The 23,467-nt window shown below is 43.3% G+C and overlaps 1 pseudogene; it reads right to left on the bottom strand.

The window, feature by feature from the left end:
• Nucleotides 1–2,235: 2,235 nt before the first annotated feature.
• The window catches only part of LOC135534131 (regulator of G-protein signaling 7-like), a 37,432-nt pseudogene continuing 16,200 nt past the window's right edge, over nucleotides 2,236–23,467 (bottom strand).

Here is a 23,467-nt window from a genome sequence, read left to right as displayed (position 1 = left end):
GGTACAAGGGTACAAATCTGTCGTTCTGCCCCTGAACAGGCAGCTAACCCACTGTTCCCAGGCCGTCATTGAAAATAAGAATTTGTTCTTAACTGACTTGCCTGGTTAAATAAAGGTACAATTTTTAAAAAAGAAGAAAAAAAGTACCTTCCCTAGCCTGGCCAGCCACTCACTACTTAATAACAACACAGACTGCTGGGCCTCTTCTCAGTACCTTCCCTAGCCTGGCCAGCCACTCACTACTTAATAACAACACAGACTGCTGGGCCTCTTCTCAGAATCAGTGACAACCACAATGTCCACGTTGGTTTGGGAAGACACACATTTGTTATTGTAACTCTGACCGAGAGAGAGGAGGACAGACTGAAGGTGAACCCACCTGGTCTCCAGTAACTCTGACAGAGAGAGAGAAGGACAGACTGAGGGTGAACCCACCTGGTCTCCAGTAACTCTGACAGCGAGAAGGACAGACTGAGGGTGAACCCACCTGGTCTCCAGTAACTCTGACAGAGAGAGAGAAGGACAGACTGAAGGTGAACCCACCTGGTCTCCAGTAACTCTGACAGAGAGAGAGAAGGACAGACTGAGGGTGAACCCACCTGGTCTCCAGTAACTCTGACAGAGAGAGAAGGACAGACTGAGGTGGGCCCACCTGGTCTGCAGTAACTCCTGACAGAGAGAGAGAGAAGGACAGACTGAAAGGTGAACCCACCTGGTCTCCAGTAAACTCCTGACAGAGAGAGAGGACAGACTGAAGGTGCAGACCCACCTGGTCTCCAGTAACTCTGACAGAGGGAGGGAAGGACAGACTGAGGGTGGACCCACCTGGTCTCCAAGTAACTCTGACAGAGAGAGAGAAGGACAGACTGAAGGTGCCAGACCCACCTGGTCTCCAGTAACTCTGACAGAGAGAGAAGGACAGACTGAGGGTGAACCCACACCTGGTCTGCAGTAGCTCTGACAGAGAGAGAGAAGGACAGACTGAGGGGTGAACCCACCTGGTCTCCAGTAGCTCTGACAGAGGAGAAGGACGAGACTGAGGGTGAGCCCACCTGGTCTGCAGTAACTCTGACAGAGAGAGAAGGACAGACTGAGGGTGAACCCACCTGGTCTCCAGTAACTCTGACAGAGAGAGAGAAGGACAGACTGAGGGTGAACCCACCTGGTCTCCAGTAACTCTGACAGAGAGAGAGAGAAGGACAGACTGAGGGTGAACCCACCTGGTCTCCAGTAACTCTGACAGAGAGAGAGAGAAGGACAGACTGAGGGTGAACCCACCTGGTCTTCAGTAACTCTGACAGAGAGAGAGGACAGACAGACTGAGGGTGAACCCACCTGGTCTCCAGTAACTCTGACAGAGAGAGAGAAGGACAGACTGAGGGTGAACCCACCTGGTCTCCAGTAACTCTGACAGAGAGAGAGAAGGACAGACTGAGGGTGAACCCGTCTGGTCTCCAGTAACTCTGACAGAGAGAGAAGGACAAACTGAAGGTGAACCCACCTGGTCTCCAGTAACTCTGACAGAGAGAGAGAAGGACAGACTGAGGTGAACCCACCTGGTCTCCAGTAACTCTGACAGAGAGAGAGAAGGACAGACTGAAGGTGAACCCACCCTGGTCTCCAGTAACTCTGACAGAGAGAGAGAGAAGGACAGACTGAGGGTGAACCCACCTGGGTCTGCAGTAACTCCTGACAGAGAGAGAGAAGGACAGACTGAGGGTGAACCCACCTGGTCTCCAGTAACTCTGACAGAGAGAGAGAGGACAGACTGGAAGGTGAACCCACCTGAGTCTCCAGTAACTCTGACAGAGTAGAGAGAAGGACACTGAGGGTGAACCCACTCTGGTCTCCAGTAACTCTGTTGAGAGGAGAAGGATGACTGAGGGTGAACCCACCTGGTCTCCAGTAACTTTGACAGAGAGTAAGGACAGACTGAGGGTGTCCCACCTGGTCTCCAGTAACTCTGACAGAGAGAGAGAGAAGGACAGACTGAGGGTGAACCTACCTGGTCTCCAGTAACTCTGACAGAGAGAGAGAAGGGACAGACTGAAGGTGAAACCCACCACCTGGTCTCAGTAACTCTGACAGAGAGAGAAGGACAGACTGAGGTGAACCCACCTGGTCTCCAGTAACTCTGACAGAGAGAGAGAGAAGGACAGACTGAGGGTGAAACCCACTCGGTTCCCTCAGTAACTCTGACAGAGAGAGGACAGACAGATTGAGGGAGGAACCCACTCTGGTTCCAGTTCCCAGACGCAGATGTCATCAGAGATCCGGGGTTGGAGGCTCCGGGAGGTCGAAGGGGTCATACCCTACATACTGCTCTGTGTGGCTCAGCAGGCTGTATAGGGAGTCCAACAGTCACATTGCTCACTGACAATACGTACACCAACACACTGCTCACTTACAATACGTACACCAATCACACTGCTCACTGACAATGCATGACACCAATCACACTGCTCACTGACAATACGACACCAATCACACTGCTCACTGACAATAAGTACACCAATCACACTGCTCACTGACAATGACACAAATCACTGCTCACCAATCACACTCACACTGCTCACTGACAATACGTGACACCAATCACACTGCTCACTGACAATACGTACACCAATCACACTGACAATACGCACACAATCACACTGCTCACTGACAATACGACACCAATCACACTGACAATACGACACCAATCACACTGCTCACTGACAATACGTACACCAATCACTGCTCACTGACAATACGCACCAATCACACTGCTCACTGACAATACGTCGCATATTCAATCACACTGCTCACTGACAATACGCACACCAATAACAGCTTTGACTACTCCAATAATCCACAATCTGAAAATATGCATAGATGTGTGTGTGTGTGTGTGTGTGTGTGTGTGAGAGTGTGTGTGTGAGAGCGTGTGTGTGAGGAGCGTGTGTGAGAGTGTGTGTGTGAGAGAGAGTGTGTGTGTGTGAGTGTTGCATTACAAGGAAACAGCCTACCTTTCTGCCACTTTGGACATTTTTAATTTATAACGTCTAGTTGGGCTTCGTTCAGTGTTGAATCTGAAAGGAGCAAAGCAATGTGAAGGCATGCTGCTCTGTCAGATACCCAGATAACGATCAATATGTCAGATACCCAGATAACAATCAATATGTCAGACGACCAGATAACGATCAATATGTCAGACGACCAGATAACGATCAATATGTCAGACACCCAGATAACGATCAATATGTCAGATGACCAGATAAAGATCAATATGTCAGACGACCAGATAACGATCAATATGTCAGACGACCAGATAACGATCAATATGTCAGATGACCAGATAACGATCAATATGTCAGACACCCAGATAAAGATCAATATGTCAGACGACCAGATAACGATCAATATGTCAGACGACCAGATAACGATCAATATGTCAGATGACCAGATAACGATCAATATGTCAGACACCCAGATAAAGATCAATATGTCAGACGACCAGATAACGATCAATATGTCAGACGACCAGATAACGATCAATATGTCAGATGACCAGATAACGATCAATATGTCAGATGACCAGATAACAATCAATATGTCAGATGACCAGATAACAATCAATATGTCAGATGACCAGATAACAATCAATATGTAGGATGACCAGTCAAGCTAATGATCAATATGTCAGATGACATGATATGAGTCAAGATAACGACCATTCTGTTGTTTTTAAAGGCCCATTCTACCAGAAAACACTGTGACATGATAGAGTCAAGATAACGACCATTCTGTTGTTTTTAAAGGCCCATTCTACCAGAAAACACTGTGACATGATAGAGTCAAGATAACGACCATTCTGTTGTTTTTAAAGGCCCATTCTACCAGAAAACACTGTGACATGATAGAGTCAGGATAACGACCATTCTGTTGTTTTTAAAGGCCCATTCTACCAGAAAACACTGTGACATGATAGAGTCAAGATAACGACCATTCTGTTGTTTTTAAAGGCCCATTCTACCAGAAAACACTGTGACATGATAGAGTCAAGATAACGACCATTCTGTTGTTTTTAAAGGCCCATTCTACCAGAAAAAAAAAAAAAAACACTGTGACGTGATAGAGTCAAGATAACGACCATTCTGTTGTTTTTAAAGGCCCATTCTACCAGAAAACACTGTGACGTGATAGATAGAGTCAAGATAACATATAGACCATTCTGTTGTTTTTAAAGGCCCATTCTACCAGAAAACACTGTGACATGATAGAGTCAAGATAACGACCATTCTGTTGTTTAAAGGCCCATTCTACCAGAAAACACTGTGACATGATAGAGTCAAGATAACGACCATTCTGTTGTTTTTAAAGGCCCATTCTACCAGAAAACACTGTGACATGATAGAGTCAAGATACCCACTCATTCTGTTGTTTTTAAAGGCCCATTCTACCAGAAAACACTGTGACATGATAGAGTCAAGATAACGACCATTCTGTTGTTTTTAAAGGCCCATTCTACCAGAAAACACTGTGACGTGATAGAGTCAAGATAACGACCATTCTGTTGTTTTTAAACCAGAAAACACTGTGACGTGATATCCATTCTAAAGGCCATTCTACCAGAAAACACTGTGACGTGATAGAGTCAAGATAACGACTCATTCTGTTGTTTTTAAAGGCCCATTCTACCAGAAAACACTGTGACATGATAGAGTCAAGATAACGACCATTCTGTTGTTTTTAAAGGCCCATTCTACCAGAAAACACTGTGACATGATAGAGTCAAGAAAGGCCCATACCAGAAAACGTGACATGATAGTCATAACGACCATCTGTTGTTTTTAAAGGCCCATTCTACCAGAAAACACTGTGACATGATAGAGTCAGGATAACGACCATTCTGTTTTTTTAAAGGCCCATTCTACCAGAAAACACTGTGACATGATAGAGTCAGGATAACGACCATTCTGTTGTTTTTAAAGGCCCATTCTACCAGAAAACACATGCTGACATGATAGTAAGGCCCATTCAGGAAAACACTAACGACCATTCTGTTGTTTTTAAAGGCCCATTCTACCAGAAAACACTGTGACAGCAGATAGAGTCAAGATAATCTACTCATTCTGTTGTTTTTAAAGGCCCATTCTACCAGAAAACACTGTGACATGATAGTCAAGATGAACAACCATTCTGTTGTTTTCAAAGGCCCATTCTACCAGAAACACTGTGACATGATAGAGTCAAGATAATACCATTCCGTTGTTTTTAAAGGCCCATTCTACCAGAAAACACTGTGACATGATAGAGTCAAGATAAGCGACCATTCTGTTGTTTTTAAAGGCCATTCTACAGAAAACACTGTGACATGATAGAGTCAAGATAACGACCATTCTGTTGTTTTTAAAGGCCCATTCTACCAGAAACACTGTGACATGATAGAGTCAAGATAACGTCATTCTGTTGTTTTTAGGCCCATTCTACCAGAAAACACTGTGACATGATAGAGCTCAAGATAACGACCATTCTGTTGTTTTTAAAGGCCCATTCTACCAGAAAACACTGTGACATGATAGAGTCAAGATAACGACCATTCTGTTGTTTTTAAAGGCCCATTCTACCAGAAAACACTGTGACATGATAGAGTCAAGATAACGACCATTCTGTTGTTTTTAAAGGCCCATTCTACCAGAAAACACTGTGACGTGATAGAGTCAAGATAACGGCCATTCTGTTGTTTTAAAGGCCCATTCTACCAGGAAAACACTGGTGGACGTGATAGAGTCAAGATACCCACTCATTCTGTTGTTTTTAAAGGCCCATTCTACTCAGAAACACTGTGACGTGGAGTAAGTCGAATAATTGACCATTCTGTTGTTTTAAGGCCCATTCTACCAGAAAACACTGACATGATAGAGTCAAAGATAACGACCATTCCTGTTGTTTTTAAAGGCCCATTCTACCAGAAAACACTGTGACATGATAGAGTCAAGATAACGACCATTCTGTTGTTTTTAAAGCCCATTCTACCAGAAAACACTGTGACATGATAGAGTCAAGATATACGACCATTCTGTTGTTTTTAAGGCCCATTCTACCAGAAAACACTGTGACATGATAGAGTCAAGATACCCACCATTCTGTTGTTTTTAAAGGCCCATTCTACCAGAAAACACTGTGACGTGATAGGAGTCAAGATAACGACCATTCTGTTGTTTTTAAAGGCCCATTCTACCAGAAAACACTGTGACGTGATAGAGTCAAGATAACGTATCTATTCTGTTGTTTTTAGCTACCAATTTACCAGAAAACACTGTGACGGATAGAGTCAAGATAATCACCATTCTGTTGTTTTTAAAGGCCCATTCTACAGAAAACACTGTGACATGATAGAGTCAAGATAACGACCATTCTGTTGTTTTTAAAGGCCCATTCTACCAGAAAACACTGTGCTACGATAGAGTCAAGATAACGACCATTCTGTTGTTTTAAAGGCCCATTCTACCAGAAAACACTGTGACATGATAGTCAGGATAATTCACCATTCTGTTGTTTTTAAAGGAGCCCATTCTACCAGAAAACACTGTGACATGATAGAGTCAGGATAACGACCATTCTGTTGTTTTTTAAGAGGCCCATTCTACCAGAAAACACTGTGACATGATAGAGTCAAGATAACGACCATTCTGTTGTTTTTAAAGGCCTATTCTACCAGAAAACACTGTGACATGATAGGGTCAAGATAACGACCATTCTGTTGTTTTAAAGGCCCATTCTACCAGAAACACTGTGACATGATAGAGTCAAGATAACGACCATTCTGTTGTTTTAAAGGCCCATTCTACCAGAAAACACTGTGACATGATAGAGTCAAGATACCACCATTCTGTTGTTTTTAAAGGCTCATTCACAGAAAACACTGTGACATGATAGTCAGGATAACGACCATTCTGTTGTTTTTAAAGGCCCATTCTGCCAGAAAACACTGTGACATGATAGAGCAGGATAACGACCATTCTGTTGTTTTTTAGGCCCATTCTACCAGAAAACACTGTGACATGATAGAGTCAGGATAACGACCATTCTGTTGTTTTTAAAGGCCCATTCTACCAGAAAACACTGTGACATGATAGGGTCAAGATAACGACCATTCTGTTGTTTTTAAAGGCCCATTCTACCAGAAAACACTGTGACATGATAGAGTCAAGATAACGGCCATTCTGTTGTTTTTAAAGGCCCATTCTACCAGAAAACACCGTGACATGATAGAGCAAGATAACGACCATTCTGTTCTTTTTGTATGCCCATTCTACCAGAAAACACTGTGACATGATAGGTTTTAAGAAAACTTTACCATCTTGTTGTTTTTAAAGGCCATCTTCTACCAGAAAACACTGTGACATGGATAGAGTCAAGATAACGCCATTCTGTTGTTTTTAAAGGCCCATTCTACCAGAAAACACTGTGACATGATAGAGTCAAGATAACGACCATTCTGTTGTTTTTTAAGGCCCATTCTACCAGAAAACACTGTGACATGATAGAGTCAAGATAACGGCCATTCTGTTGTTTTTAAAGGCCCATTCTACCAGAAAACACTGTGACGTGATAGAGTCAAGATAACGACCATTCTGTTGTTTTTAAAGGCCCATTCTACCAGAAAACACTGTGACATGATAGGGTCAGGATAACGACCATTCTGTTGTTTTTGAACATTCTACCAGAAAACACTGTGACATGATAGAGTCAGGATAACGACCATTCTGTTGTTTTTAAAGGCCATTCTACCAGAAAACACTGTGACGTCATAGGGTCAAGATAACGACCATTCTGTTGTTTTAAAGGCCCATTCTACCAGAAAACACTGTGACATGATAGAGTCAGATAACGACCATTCTGTTGTTTTTAAAGGCCCATTCTACCAGAAAACACTACATGATAGGGTCAAGATAACGACCATTCTGTTGTTTTTAAAGGCCCATTCTACCCCAGAAAACACTGTGACATGATAGGGTCAAGATAACGACCATTCTGTTGTTTTTAAAGGCCCATTCTACCAGAAAACACTGTGACATGATAGAGTCAGGATAACGACCATTCTGTTGTTTTTAAGGCCCATTCTACCAGAAAACACTGTGACGTCATAGGGTCAAGATAACGACCATTCTGTTGTTTTTAAAGGCCCATTCTACCAGAAAACACTGTGACATGATAGGGTCAAGATAACGACCATTCTGTTGTTTTTAAAGGCCCATTCTACCAGAAAACACTGTGACATGATAGAGTCAGGATAACGACCATTCTGTTGTTTTTAAGGCCCATTCTACCAGAAAACACTGTGACGTCATAGGGTCAAGATAACGACCATTCTGTTGTTTTTAAAGGCCCATTCTACCAGAAAACACTGTGACATGATAGAGTCAAGATAACGACCATTCTGTTGTTTTTAAAGGCCCATTCTACCAGAAAACACTGTGACATGATAGGGTCAAGATAACGACCATTCTGTTGTTTTTAAAGGCCCATTCTACCAGAAAACACTGTGACGTCATAGGGTCAAGATAACGACCATTCTGTTGTTTTTAAAGGCCCATTCTACCAGAAAACACTGTGACATGATAGAGTCAAGATAACGACCATTCTGTTGTTTTTAAAGGCCCATTCTACCAGAAAACACTGTGACGTGATAGAGTCAAGATAACGACCATTCTGTTGTTTTTAAAGGCCCATTCTACCAGAAAACACTGTGACGTGTCATTGCAGTTTGATATTTGTTGCCATCTGCTCAGGAATAACCCTCTTTTGTAATTGGCCTGATGCCATTACCTGCTGACGTAGCTCCTCCTCCGTGGGCTCTTTGACCTCTGGGGCGGGGCGTGGGCGGGGCTGTGGCTCCGGACGTCATTCTGGAGGCTGTACACAGACTGGAGAGAAACATCCTTGTTACGGAAACGGGTATCCTGTGTTTCTTTTCTCTCCTTCTCCCCTCACAGGTGACAAACATCATTCACCAATCAGTCATCAATCAGAAGACACACCTCCTGTTTCCCTGACCCAATCACACTCCCTTTCCCTTGGTTTAAAACCCCTGTCAGTTGTTTTCTCAGGGGCTCAATCTGTCTGTAGATCTCTGGTTTGGTTTATCAACTACATGTCACTGTGTCTGTTACCATGTGAGTATTGTTTTGGTTATGGTGTTTGACTGTTTGTTTGCTGGTGGGAAAAGGGGGTACCATGACAAGTCACCCGTGGGCATACACTACCCGTAGGTAAACGTCTACATCCCCTAGTTAGAACGGGGTGGACCACCCACTGTATTTTTGGTTAGTTAGTTAGCTGTATTGAAAGTAGGCTAGTCTAGCTTAGGGGTGTTTTGGGATATTTGTTTATTTCCTTGGGTCCAGCTCAGCCCCTTTTCCTGCCCCCCCCTTACATTGTGTTATAGATAGATAGATAGACATCACATCCGGCTGTGATTTGGAGTCCCAATTGGCCCAGCGTTTTTCAGGGGTAGGTCGTCATTGTAAATAAGATTTTGTTCTTAACTGACTTGCCCTGTTAAATAAAATAAACAAAAAAAGCGAGGGAGAGTTGAAGAGACAAAGATATATTGTGAGTGTGACAGTGTGAATGGGCTGTCCTTGTCTTGCTCCTCTGTATCAGTGTGAATGGGCTGTCCTTGTCTTGCTCCTCTGTGTCCGTTTGAATGGGCTGTCCTTGTCTTGCTCCTCTGTGTCAGTTTGAATGTGCTGTCCTTGTCTTGTTCCTCTGTGTCCGTTTGAATGGGCTGTCCTTGTCTTGCTCCTCTGTATCAGTGTGAATGGCCTGTCCTTGTCTTGCTCCTCTGTATCAGTGTGAATGGCCTGTCCTTGTCTTGCTCCTCTGTATCAGTGTGAATGGCCTGTCCTTGTCTTGCTCCTCTGTGTCCGTTTGAATGGGCTGTCCTTGTCTTGTTCCTCTGTGTCAGTTTGAATGGGTGTCCTTGTCTTGCTCCTCTGTGTCGTTTCAATGGGCTGTCCTTGTCTTGCTCCTCTGTGTCCGTTTGAATGGGCTGTCCTTGTCTTGTTCCTCTGTATCAGTGTGAATGGGCTGTCCTTGTCTTGCTCCTCTATGTCCGTTTGAATGTGCTGTCCTTGTCTTGTTCCTCTGTGTCAGTTTGAATGGGCTGTCCTTGTCTTGCTCCTCTGTGTCCGTTTGAATGGGCTGTCCTTGTCTTGCTCCTCTGTGTCCGTTTGAATGTGCTGTCCTTGTCTTGTTCCTCTGTGTCAGTTTGAATGGGCTGTCCTTGTCTTGCTCCTCTGTATCAGTGTGAATGGGCTGTCCTTGTCTTGCTCCTCTGTGTCCGTTTGAATGGGCTGTCCTTGTCTTGCTCCTCTGTGTCCGTTTGAATGGGCTATCCTTGTATTGCTCCTCTGTGTCCGTTTGAATGGGCTGTCCTTGTCTTGCTCCTCTGTGTCCGTTTGAATGGGCTGTCCTTGTCTTGCTCCTCTGTGTCCGTTTGAATGTGCTGTCCTTGTCTTGTTCCTCTGTGTCAGTTTGAATGGGCTGTCCTTGTCTTGCTCCTCTGTATCAGTGTGAATGGGCTGTCCTTGTCTTGCTCCTCTGTGTCCGTTTGAATGGGCTGTCCTTGTCTTGCTCCTCTGTGTCAGTGTGAATGGGCTGTCCTTGTCTTGCTCCTCTGTGTCCGTTTGAATGGGCTGTCCTTGTCTTGCTCCTCTGTGTCCGTTTGAATGGGCTGTCCTTGTCTTGCTCCTCTGTGTCCGTTTGAATGGGCTGTCCTTGTCTTGCTCCTCTGTGTCCGTTTGAATGGGCTGTCCTTGTATTGCTCCTCTGTGTCCGTTTGAATGTGCTGTCCTTGTCTTGCTCCTCCGTGTCAGTTTGAATTCTCTCTCCCTCTCTCTCTCTTTCTTTGCTTTGGGGATGCTTTTCTGCAAAGGGGACAGGACGACTGCACCGTATTGAGGGGAGGATGGATGGGGCCATGTATCGCGAGATCTTGGCCAGCAACCTCCTTCCCTCAGAAAGAGCATTGAAGATGGGTCGTGGCTGAGTTTTCCAGCATGACAACAACCCGAAACACACAGCCAGGGCAACTAAGGAGTGGCTCCGTAAGAAGCATCACAAGGTCCTGGAGTGGCCTAGCCAGTCTCCAGCCCTGAACCAAATAGAACATCTTTGGAGGGAGCTGAAAGTCCATATTGCCCAGCGACAGCCCCGAAACCTGAAGGATCTGGAGAAGGTCTGTATGGAGGAGTGGGCCAAAATCCCTGCTGCAGTGTGTGCAAACCTGGTCAAGAACTACAGGAAACGTATGATCTCTGTAATTGCAAATAAAGGTTCCTGTACCAAATATTAAGTGCTGCTTTTCTGATGTATCAAATACTTATGTCACGCAATAAAATGCAAATTAATTACTTAATCATACAATGTGATTTTCTGGATTTTTGTTTTAGATTCCGTCTCTCACAGTTGAAGTGTACCTATGATCAAAAATTAGACCTCTACATGCTTTGTACGTAGGAAACACTGCCAATTTTACAGGTTATCAAATACTCGTTCTCCCCACTGTATTACAGTAGATTTTACGGTTCATATTACAGTACATATGACAATTCATACCTTTCTTGTTTTATGAGGCTGCTTCATCCTTGAGGACTTCTTGATGTCGGCCTCTGTTGTGTTCACACATCCAGGCTGTATAGAGAAACAAGGACACATTTACATCAGTCTTCTCCAGGCTGTATAGAGAAACAAGGACACATTTACATCAGTCTTCTCCAGGCTGTATAGAGAAACAATGACACATTTACATCAGTCTTCTCAAGGCTGTATAGAGAAACAAGGACACATTTACATCAGTCTTCTTCAGGCTGTGAAACAAGGACACATTTACATCAGTCTTCTCCAGGCTGTATAGAGAAACAAGGACACATTTACATCAGTCTTCTCCAGACTGTATAGAGAAACAAGGACACATTTACATCAGTCTTCTCCAGACTGTGGAACAAGGACACATTTACATCAGTCTTCTTCAGGCTGTATAGAGAAACAAGGACACATTTACATCAGTCTTCTCCAGGCTGTATAGAGAAACAAGGACACATTTACATCAGTCTTCTCCAGGCTGTATAGAGAAACAAGGACACATTTACATCAGTCTTCTCCAGGCTGTATAGAGAAACAAGGACACATTTACATCAGTCTTCTTCAGGCTGTATAGAGAAACAAGGACACATTTACATCAGTCTTCTCCAGGCTGTATAGAGAAACAAGGACACATTTACATCAGTCTTCTTCAGGCTGTATAGAGAAACAAGGACACATTTACATCAGTCTTCTCCAGGCTGTATAGAGAAACAAGGACACATTTACATCAGTCTTCTCCAGGCTGTATAGAGAAACAAGGACACATTTACATCAGTCTTCTCCAGGCTGTGGAACAAGGACACATTTACATCAGTCTTCTTCAGGCTGTATAGAGAAACAAGGACACATTTACATCAGTCTTCTTCAGGCTGTATAGAGAAACAAGGACACATTTACATCAGTCTTCTCCAGGCTGTGGAACAAGGACACATTTACATCAGTCTTCTTCAGGCTGTATAGAGAAACAAGGACACATTTACATCAGTCTTCTCCAGGCTGTGGAACAAGGACACATTTACATCAGTCTTCTTCAGGCTGTATAGAGAAACAAGGACACATTTACATCAGTCTTCTTCAGGCTGTATAGAGAGACAAGGACACATTTCCATCAGTCTTCTCCAGGCTGTGGAACAAGGACACATTTACATCAGTCTTCTCCAGGCTGTATAGAGGAACAAGGACACATTTACATCAGTCTTCTCCAGGCTGTGGAACAAGGACACATTTACATCAGTCTTCTTCAGGCTGTATAGAGAAACAAGGACACATTTACATCAGTCTTCTTCAGGCTGTATAGATAAACAAGGACACATTTACATCAGTCTTCTCCAGGCTGTGGAACAAGGACACATTTACATCAGTCTTCTTCAGGCTGTATAGAGAAACAAGGACACATTTACATCAGTCTTCTCCAGGCTGTGGAACAAGGACACATTTACATCAGTCTTCTTCAGGCTGTATAGAGAAACAAGGACACATTTACATCAGTCTTCTCCAGGCTGTATAGAGAAACAAGGACACATTTACATCAGTCTTCTCAGGCTGTGGAACAAGGACACATTTACATCAGTCTTCTTCAGGCTGTATAGAGAAACAAGGACACATTTACATCAGTCTTCTTCAGGCTGTATAGAGAAACAAGGACACATTTACATCAGTCTTCTCCAGGCTGTGGAACAAGGACACATTTACATCAGTCTTCTTCAGGCTGTATAGAGAAACAAGGACACATTTACATCAGTCTTCTCCAGGCTGTGGAACAAGGACACATTTACATCAGTCTTCTTCAGGCTGTATAGAGAAACAAGGACACATTTACATCAGTCTTCTTCAGGCTGTATAGAGAAACAAGGACACATTTCCATCAGTCTTCTCAGGCTGTGGAACAAGGACACATTTACATCAGTCTTCTCCAGGCTGTATAGAGGAACAAGGACACATTTACATCAGTCTTCTCCAGGCTGTGGAACAAGGACACATTTACATCAGTCTTCTTCAGGCTGTATAGAGAAACAAGGACACATTTACATCAGTCTTCTCCAGGCTGTATAGAGAAACAAGGACACATTTACATCAGTCTTCTCCAGGCTGTGTAGAAAACAAGGACACATTTACATCAGTCTTCTCCAGGCTGTATAGAGAAACAAGGACACATTTACATCAGTCTTCTTCAGGCTGTATAGAGAAACAAGGACACATTTACATCAGTCTTCTCCAGGCTGTATAGAGAAACAAGGACACATTTACATCAGTCTTCTTCAGGCTGTATAGAGAAACAAGGACACATTTACATCAGTCTTCTCCAGGCTGTATAGAGAAACAAGGACACATTTACATCAGTCTTCTCAGGCTGTATAGAGAAACAAGGACACATTTACATCAGTCTTCTCCAGGCTGTGGAACAAGGACACATTTACATCTGTCTTCTTCAGGCTGTATAGAGAAACAAGGACACATTTACATCAGTCTTCTTCAGGCTGTATAGAGAAACAAGGACACATTTACATCAGTCTTCTCCAGGCTGTGGAACAAGGACACATTTACATCAGTCTTCTCCAGACTGTATGAAAACAAGGACACATTTACATCAATCTTCTCCAGGCTGTGGAACAAGGACACATTTACATCAGTCTTCTCCAAGCTGTATGGAGAAACAAGGGCACATTTACATCAGTCTTCTCCAGGCTGTGAAACAAGGACACATTTACATCAGTCTTCTCAGGCTGTATAGAGAAACAAGGACACATTTACATCAGTCTTCTCCAGGCTGTATAGAGAAACAAGGACACATTTACATCAGTCTTCTCAGGCTGTATAGAGAAACAAGGACATTTACATCAGTCTTCTCCAGGCTATATAGAGAACAAGGACACATTTACATCAGTCTTCTTCAGGCTGTATAGAGAAACAAGGACACATTTACATCAGTCTTCTACAGGCTGTGAAACAAGGACATTTCCATCAGTCTTCTCCAGGCTGTATAGAGAAACAAGGACACATTTACATCAGTCTTCTCCAGACTGTGGAACAAGGACACATTTACATCAGTCTTCTCCAGGCTGTGAAACAAGGACACATTTCCATCAGTCTTCTCCAGGCTGTGAAACAAGGACACATTTACATCAGTCTTCTCCAGGCTGTATAGAGAAACAAGGACACATTTACATCAGTCTTCTCCAGGCTGTATAGAGGCTGTGGAACAAGGACACATTTACATCAGTCTTCTCCAGGCTGTATAGAGAAACAAGGACACATTTACATCAGTCTTCTCCAGGCTGTATAGAGAAACAAGGACACATTTACATCAGTCTTCTCAGGCTGTATAGAGAAACAAGGACACATTTACATCAGTCTTCTCAGGCTGTATAGAGAAACAAGGACACATTTACATCAGTCTTCTTCAGGCTGTATAGAGAAACAAGGACACATTTACATCAGTCTTCTCCAGGCTGTGGAACAAGGACACATTTACATCAGTCTTCTTCAGGCTGTATAGAGAAACAAGGACACATTTACATCAGTCTTCTCCAGGCTGTATAGAGAAACAAGGACACATTTACATCAGTCTTCTTCAGGCTGTATAGAGAAACAAGGACACATTTACATCAGTCTTCTCCAGGCTGTATAGAGAAACAAGGACACATTTACATCAGTCTTCTTCAGGCTGTATAGAGAAACAAGGACACATTTACATCAGTCTTCTCCAGGCTGTATAGAGAAACAAGGACACATTTACATCAGTCTTCTTCAGGCTGTATAGAAACAAGGACACATTTACATCAGTCTTCTCCAGGCTGTATAGAGAAACAAGGACACATTTACATCAGTCTTCTCCAGGTTGTGGAACAAGGACACATTTACATCAGTTTACATTCTTCAGGCTGTATAGAGAAACAAGGACACATTTACATCAGTCTTCTCCAGGCTGTGGAACAAGGACACATTTACATCAGTCTTCTCCAGGCTGTATAGAGAAACAAGGACACATTTACATCAGTCTTCTCCAGGCTGTATAGAGAAACAAGGACACATTTACATCAGTCTTCTTCCAGGCTGTATAGAGAAACAAGGACACATTTACATCAGTCTTCTCCAGGCTGTATAGAGAAACAAGGACACATTTACATCAGTCTTCTCCAGGCTGTATAGAGAAACAAGGACACATTTACATCAGTCTTCTCCAGGCTGTGGAACAAGGACACATTTACATCAGTCTTCTTCAGGCTGTATAGAGAAACAAGGACACATTTACATCAGTCTTCTCCAGGCTGTATAGAGAAACAAGGACACATTTACATCAGTCTTCTCCAGGCTGTATAGAGAAACAAGGACACATTTACATCAGTCTTCTCCAGGCTGTATAGAGAAACAAGGACACATTTACATCAGTCTTCTCCAGGCTGTATAGAGAAACAAGGACACATTTACATCAGTCTTCTCCAGGCTGTGGAACAAGGACATCAGTCTTCTCCAGGCTGTAACAAGGACATATCAGTCTTCTTCATCAAGGACACATTTACATCAGTCTTCTCCAGGCTGTGGAACAAGGACACATTTACATCAGTCTTCTCCAGGCTGTGGAACAAGGACACATTTACATCAGTCTTCTTCCAGGCTGTATAGAGAAACAAGGACACATTTACATCAGTCTTCTCCAGGCTGTATAGAGAAACAAGGACACATTTACATCAGTCTTCTCCAGGCTGTATAGAAACAAGGACACATTTACATCAGTCTTCTTCAGGCTGTATAGAGAAACAAGGACACATTTACATCAGTCTTCTCCAGGCTGTATAGAGAAACAAGGACACATTTACATCAGTCTTCTTCAGGCTGTATAGAGAAACAAGGACACATTTACATCAGTCTTCTCCTGTGGAGGCTGTATAGAGAAACAAGGACACATTTACATCAGTCTTCTTGTATAGAGAAACAAGGACTTTACATCAGTCTTCTCCAGGCTGAAACAAGGACACATTTACATCAGTCTTCTCCAGGCTGTATAGAGAAACAAGGACACATTTACATCAGTCTTCTCCAGGCTGTATAGAGAAACAAGGACACATTTACATCAGTCTTCTCCAGGCTGTGGAACAAGGACACATTTACATCAGTCTTCTTCAGGCTGTATAGAGAAACAAGGACACATTTACATCAGTCTTCTCCAGGCTGTATAGAGAAACAAGGACACATTTACATCAGTCTTCTCCAGGCTGTATAGAAAACAAGGACACATTTACATCAGTCTTCTCCTGGCTGTATAGAGAAACAAGGACACATTTACATCAGTCTTCTCCAGGCTGTGGAACAAGTTCACATAGAGGAAACAAGGACACATTTACATCAGTCTTCTCCAGGCTGTATAGAAACAAGGACACATTTACATCCAGTCTTCTTCAGGCTGTATAGAGAAACAAGGACACATTTACATCAGTCTTCTCCAGGCTGTGGAACAAGGACACATTTACATCAGTCTTCTCCAGGCTGGAACAAGTATAGAGAAACAAGGACACATTTGCATCAGTCTTCTCAGGCTGTATAGAGAAACAAGGACACATTTACATCAGTCTTCTCCAGACTGTATAGAGAAACAAGGACACATTTACATCAGTCTTCTTCAGGCTGTATAGAGAAACAAGGACACATTTACATCAGTCTTCTCCAGACTGTATAGAGAAACAAGGACACATTTACATCAGTCTTCTCCAGGCTGTGGAACAAGGACACATTTACATCAGTCTTCTCCAGGCTGTATAGAGAAACAGGACACATTTACATCAGTCTTCTCCAGGCTGTATAGAGAAACAAGGACACATTTACATCAGTCTTCTCCAGGCTGTATAGAGAAACAAGGACACATTTACATCAGTCTTCTCCAGGCTGTATAGAGAAACAAGGACACATTTACATCAGTCTTCTCCAGGCTGTATAGAGAAACAAGGACACATTTCCATCAGTCTTCTCCAGGCTGTGGAACAAGGACACATTTACATCAGTCTTCTCCAGGCTGTATAGAGAAACAAGGACATTTGCATCAGTCTTCTCCAGGCTGTATAGAGAAACAAGGACACATTTACATCAGTCTTCTCCAGACTGTGGAACAAGGACACATTTACATCAGTCTTCTCCAGGCTGTATAGAAAACAAGGACACATTTGCATCAGTCTTCTCCAGGCTGTATAGAGAAACAAGGACACATTTACATCAGTCTTCTCAGACTGTGGAACAAGGACACATTTACATCAGTCTTCTCCAGGCTGTATAGAGAAACAAGGACACATTTGCATCAGTCTTCTCCAGGCTGTATAGAGAAACAAGGACACATTTACATCAGTCTTCTCCAGACTGTGGAACAAGGACACATTTACATCAGTCTTCTCCAGGCTGTATAGAGAAACAAGGACATTTACATCAGTCTTCTCAGGCTGTGGAACAAGGACACATTTACATCAGTCTTCTCCAGGCTGTATAGAGAAACAAAGGACACATTTACATCAGTCTTCTCCAGGCTGTATAGAGAAACAAGGACACATTTACATCAGTCTTCTTCAGGCTGTATAGAGAAACAAGGACACATTTACATCAGTCTTCTCCAGACTGTATAGAGAAACAAGGACACATTTACATCAGTCTTCTCCAGGCTGTGGAACAAGGACACATTTACATCAGTCTTCTCCAGGCTGTATAGAGAAACAAGGACACACATTTACATCAGTCTTCTCAGGCTGTATAGAGAAACAAGGACACATTTACATCAGTCTTCTCCAGGCTGTATAGAGAAACAAGGACACATTTACATCAGTCTTCTCCAGGCTGTATAGAGAAACAAGGACACATTTACATCAGTCTTCTTCAGGCTGTTGACACTTTTCCACATTTCCAGAACTTCTTAAGGCAGGGATAGAGGGGGCAGTATCCTGAATTTCCGGCTGACTGACGTGCCCAAAGGAAACTGCCTGTTATTCAGCCCATTGGATAGAAAACAGTTTCTAAAACTGTTAAAATGTCTGTGAGTATAACAGAACTGATATGGCAGGTGGAAATCCATCTGGAAAATTCCACAAGATCAACAGTCTTTATACAGAGATTCAGGCTTGTTTCTTGAAAACGAACAAGTAATCGTTTATTCAAGGTGTGCTCATCAGGAAAGGTAGACTTTTGGGCGCGTGAATGAGGCGCACCTTTGTTATTTTCCTTTCATTGAACACTGTTCTTTCCATCTGAAATATTATTGTTTATTTACATATTAGGGTACTTGAGGATTGTATAGAGACATCGGTTGACTTGTTTGACGAAGTTTCCGGTAGCTTTTTGATTCCTCTTTATGAGTTGAAGGAGTGGTTTACTGAAATCAATGGCAACTAAACTGACTTTTTTGGATATGAAGAAGGACTTCAAAACGACCATTCATTTGTGTAGCTGGGACCCTTGGGATTGCAAACAGAGGAAGATCTTCAAAAGGTAAGTGATTTATTTTATCGCTATTTTGTGATTTATGAAGTATTGGGTAGCTTGGATGAAAATGTGCCCAAATTAAGCTGCCTGCTACTCAGCCGTAAAAGCTAGAATATGCATATAATTAGCAAATTTGGATAGAAAACATTCTGAATGATATCTGTGAGTATAACAGAACTCATATGGCAGGCAAAACCTGAGAAAAAATCCAACCAGGAAGTGGAAATCTGAGGTTAAGTAGTTCTTCAACTCAGCCCCCATTGAAGATACAGGGTGATATTAGTTAAGTTTCAATTCCCAAGGCTTCCACTAGGATGTCAACAGTATTTAGATCCTGTTTTGAGGATTCTACTCTGAAGGAGGGGCTCATAAGGGCTCTTTGAGTGAGTGGTCTGGCAGAGTGCCACAGCCTCGGGTCTGGTGGTCTGGCGCGCTCACGTGAAAGTAGCTACGTTCCACTTCATTGTACAGACAAAGGAATTGTCCGGTGGAACATCAAGTTTTATGTTAAAAACATCCTAAAGATTGAGTCCATACTTAGTTTGGCATGTTTCTACAGTTTGTAACGGAACCTTTTTGAACATTTGATCCGACGTTCGGCATGACCTGAACGCGCTTGGATTTTTTACCAAACGCCTAACAAAAGCTCAGGCTGTGGAACAAGTACACATTTACCTCAGTCTTCTCCAGACTGTATAGAGAAACAAGGACACATTTACATCAGTCTTCTCCAGGCTGTATAGAGAAACAAGGACACATTTACATCAGTCTTCTCCAGACTGTATAGACTTTCGGTGCTAACTGAACGCGCTTTTGGATTTGTTTGCAAAAATCCCTAACAAAGAAGATATTTGGACATAACTGATGGACATTATCGAACAAATCAAACTTTTATGGTGGAACTACGATTCCTGGAGTGCATTCTGATGAAGATCATCAAAGGTAAGTAATATTTAAAATGCTATTTATGAGTAATGTTGACTACCCAATATGGCGGGTATCTTTTTGGCTGTACTCAGATTATTGCATGGTTTGCTTTCTCAATAAAGTTTTTTTTTTAAATCTGACACAGCGGTTGCATTAAGGAGAATGCTTCCGCTAGTGGAACCCCAGTCCTAGACAGGTTAAATAAAAAAATGAAAAAGTTATTTTGTTGCTTTGACAGTCATTTCTGAAATGATTTATTTCATGTGACAAGTGATTGATGTACTTCTATCCCTCATATTACATGAACTGAACTCGTTTAATATGGTTAATCTATCATTTGTTTATTTATTTTTTTCAAAAATATCTATGAATATCTCATCATCAAATCATAGTGTGTAAAGGCAAGTGAGCTGGTTTTAATCTTCTTGGACATTTTCTGGTGTTTTGTGGTGGAAAAGCTGAGTGGGTCGAGCACAACACGTCAACTCAGCAATTTTTTTGTGAAGCTTGCTTTCAATTGCCATTGCATCCAACAGGCCTCCATTTGCCCCTGTCACAAGGGATGGATGATTGAAGATGAAATCCTCAACCCTGTTAGGTCAACTCAATTACGGTCAACCTTGTTATTTTATGTTACTATAGTATTTTTTTATTTTTTTTAACACTCTTGAGATGGGAAAAAACGGGAATTTTAGGAAGTTGAACATGTGCTTTTTAATAGCAGAATGTTAAAATGAAACTTTTTATTTTAATCAGGGTACACTTCTCAAAAGGCACCGAATTGGTGAAACGATTCATTTACATGTCTACATTTTCACATTCCCATTAGCCAATAACACTACTGACTGAACACCAGGAGTTGGTCCTCATCTACATTTTCACATTTAGCAGAAGCCCTTATTCAGAGTCACTTAAAGTAGTGTGTCTCCAACAGTACGTCCCATTAGGCCAATAACACTACTGACTGAACACCAGGAAGTCGGTCCTCATGTCCAACAGTACGTCCCTTTAGACCAATAACACTACTGACTGAACACCAGGGAGTCAGACGTGTCCCCATCTCCAACAGTACGTCCCTTTAGACCAATAACACTACTGACTGAACACCAGGGAGTCGGTCCTCATCTCCAACAGTACGTCCCTTTAGACCAATAACACTACTGACTGAACACCAGGGAGTCGGTCCTCGTCTCCAACAGTGCACGTCCCTTTAGACCAATAACACTACTGACTGAACACCAGGGAGTTAAGACGGTCCTCATCTCCAACAGTACGTCCCTTTAGACCAATAACACTACTGACTGAACACCAGGAGTCGGTCCTCATGTCCAACAGTACGTCCCTTTAGGCCAATAACACTACTGACTGAACACCAGGAGTCAGACGGTCCTCATCTCCAACAGTACGTCCCTTTAGACCAATAACACTACTGACTGAACACCAGGAGTCGGTCCTCATCTCCAACAGTACGTCCCTTTAGACCAATAACACTACTGACTGAACACCAGGGAGTTAGACGGTCCTCATCTCCAACAGTACGTCCTTTAGACCAATAACACTACTGACTGAACACCAGGAGTTAGACGGTCCTCATCTCCAACAGTACGTCCCTTTAGGACCAATAACACTACTGACTGAACACCAGGGAGTTAGACGGTCCTCATCTCCAACAGTACGTCCCTTTAGACCAATAACACTACTGACTGAACACCAGGGAGTCGGTCCTCGTCTCCAACAGTACGTCCCTTTAGACCAATAACACTACTGACTGAACACCAGGAGTCGGTCCTCGTCTCCAACAGTACGTCCCTTTAGACCAATAACACTACTGACTGAACACCAAGTCGGTCCTGCGTCTCCAACAGTACGTCCCTTTAGGCCAATAACACTACTGACTGAACACCAGGGAGTTGGTCCTCATCTCCAACAGTACGTCCCTTTAGACCAATAACACTACTGACTGAACACCAGGAGTCAGACGGTCCTCATCTCCAACAGTACGTCCCTTTAGACCAATAACACTACTGACTGAACACCAGGGAGTTGGTCCTCATGTCCAACAGTACGTCCCTTTAGACCAATAACACTACTGACTGAACACCAGGGAGTCGGTCCTCATGTCCAACAGTACGTCCCTTTAGGCCAATAACACTACTGACTGAACACCAGGGAGTTGGTCCTCATGTCCAACAGTACGTCCCTTTAGACCAATAACACTACTGACTGAACACCAGGGAGTCAGACGGTCCTCATGTCCAACAGTACGTCCCTTTAGGCCAATAACACTACTGACTGAACACCAGGGAGTCGGTCCTCATCTCCAACAGTACGTCCCTTTAGGCCAATAACACTACTGACTGAACACCAGGGAGTCGGTCCTCATCTCCAACAGTACGTCCCTTTAGGCCAATAACACTACTGACTGAACACCAGGGAGTCAGACGGTCCTCATCTCCAACAGTACGTCCCTTTTGACCAACACTACTGACTGAACACACCAGGGAGTTAGACGGTCCTCATCTCCAACAGTACGTCCCTTTAGACCAATAACACTACTGACTGAACACCAGGGAGTCAGACGGTCCTCATGTCCAACAGTCGTCCCTTTAGGCCAATAACACTACTGACTGAACACCAGGGAGTCGGTCCTCGTCTCCAACAGTACGTCCCATTAGGCCAATAACACTACTGACTGAACACCAGGGGAGTCGGACGGTCCTCATGTCCAACAGTACCCCTTAGGCCAATAACACTACTGACTGAACACCAGGGAGTCAGACGGTCCTCGTCTCCAACAGTCCAGGAGTTAGATGGTCCTCATCTCCAACAGTATGTCCCTTTAGGCCAATAACACTACTGACTGAACACCAGGAGTTGGTCCTCATGTCCAACAGTACGTCCCTTTAGGCCAATAACACTACTGACTGAACACCAGGGAGTCAGAGGGCGGTCCTCATGTCCAACAGTACGTCCCTTTAGACCAATAACACTACTGACTGAACACCAGGGAGTCGGTCCTCATGTCCAACAGTACGTCCTTTAGGCCAATAACACTACTGACTGAACACCAGGGAGTTGGTCCTCATCTCCAACAGTACGTCCCTTTAGGCCAATAACACTACTGACTGAACACCAGGGAATTCGGTCCTCGTCTCCAACAGTATGTCCCTTTAGACCAATAACACTACTGACTGAACACCAGGGAGTCAGACGGTCCTCATGTCCAACAGTACGTCCCTTTAGACCAATAACACTACTGACTGAACACCAGAGTCGGGTCCTCATCTCCAACAATTACGTCCCATTAGGCCAATAACACTGCTGACTGAACACCAGGGAGTTGGTCCTCATCTCCAACAGTACGTCCCTTTAGGCCAATAACACTACTGACTGAACACCAGGAGTCGGTCCTCGTCTCCAACAGTATGTCCCCTTTAGACCAATAACACTA

This window comes from Oncorhynchus masou, unplaced genomic scaffold (genome assembly GCF_036934945.1).
Source record: "Oncorhynchus masou masou isolate Uvic2021 unplaced genomic scaffold, UVic_Omas_1.1 unplaced_scaffold_3054, whole genome shotgun sequence".
NCBI lineage: Eukaryota > Metazoa > Chordata > Actinopteri > Salmoniformes > Salmonidae > Oncorhynchus > Oncorhynchus masou.
Note: the sequence above shows the minus strand (reverse complement) of the source record. Positions and strands in the feature narration are given on the sequence as shown.